The following is a 1,528-nucleotide window of genomic DNA, read 5'->3' as shown; positions in this document are numbered from 1 at the left end:
ACGCACCAAATCATTAGAACATGATATATTTGAAGGAAGGAAATATTGACCATTGATATGCTTTAAGGCCAAGTGTATCTATTTGGGATCACTAAAAATTTGGAATATCATTTTGATCTCAAAAACTTCAATTTCACTAATGAATTCTAAAATTTTTAATGATATTGTAATTATTAAAATATATTCTTATATTCTAGACTATTTTAGTATATTTTATTAGATAAAAATAAATTTTTAAAAATTACAACATGATTTCAATATTTTTATTGTTAGAAATTAAACCAACAATTCATAGAAATGGGATTTATTTAAATTTTATTAACATGTAATACTTCAGAAACAAAATAATATAATATGCATAAAAGCCATTTTATAAAAAGGAATAAGAATTGATCAATTGACTAGAGAGTTGTATTAGTGGACACTCCAACGGAGTCTTATATATGCTTAATTCCAAAGTGGGTCCCACACGCACCAAATCATTAGAACATGATATATTTGAAGGAAGGAAATATTGACCATTGATATGCTTTAAGGCCAAGTGTATCTATTTGGGATCACTAAAAATTTGGAATATCATTTTGATCTCAAAAACTTCAATTTCACTAATGAATTCTAAAATTTTTAATGATATTGTAATTATTAAAATATATTATTATATTCTAGACTATTTTAGTATATTTTATTAGATAAAAATAAATTTTTAAAAATTACAACATGATTTCAATATTTTTAAATCTATTTTGTTAGAAATTGCATCTTAAGGCTAAAATTGCTCCAACAAAAAATTGATTAAAGCTTAGATTGTGATATTAGCCTAGATTTATTCATTTAGGTTCTCAATTAACTACTTGCCTCTTAATAAGCTGAGTTAATTCTTTATAAATGATTTCCTTTAGTTTTGGTTAAATATTTTTTATTAAAAAAGGTAAAATTGATTTGTATTGTCATCCCATACACAAACCAAATTAGAGATAGATATTTATAGTATTAAAGAAGGAATAATAATAATAAAAAAAAAACTTCGTTTACTATCCTATTTGATATTATTATCATACACTAATTATATGTGAAAATCTTAAAAGAGGAGAAGATGAAAAAATAAAAGAAAACTAAAATAAATTGACATGAATAAATAAAATGTTATCCATTGAGTAATAATTTAAGTAGCATTGATTGAAGAGGAATAAATAAAAGGAGACAAAAGAGAATTCAACTTAAGAAAGCAGTGGGTGGGAAAAATAAGAGAATTGAAGGCTTCTGAATTCTGATGATACACTCATCAATCACCATTCACAAACAAGCATCGTGAATTAAGCTTCTTTTGGAGGGTCCCTACTTTCCATCCCCCTCTTCTAACACCATTCTCATCCAATGGAATAGTTCTTTTCATCATTCATTTCTAAATAATAAACAAAACCATCCACGTTTCTTCTTATTAATCACTTTATTTGGTTCAGCCATGTTCTTTTAAGTTTTAGATATAAGTTTTGGAAATGAAAAAAGAAAAAAGTTAATTTTAATACAC

This window comes from Arachis ipaensis, chromosome B02 (genome assembly GCF_000816755.2).
Source record: "Arachis ipaensis cultivar K30076 chromosome B02, Araip1.1, whole genome shotgun sequence".
In the NCBI taxonomy this organism is placed as follows: Eukaryota; Viridiplantae; Streptophyta; class Magnoliopsida; order Fabales; family Fabaceae; genus Arachis; species Arachis ipaensis.
Note: the sequence above shows the minus strand (reverse complement) of the source record.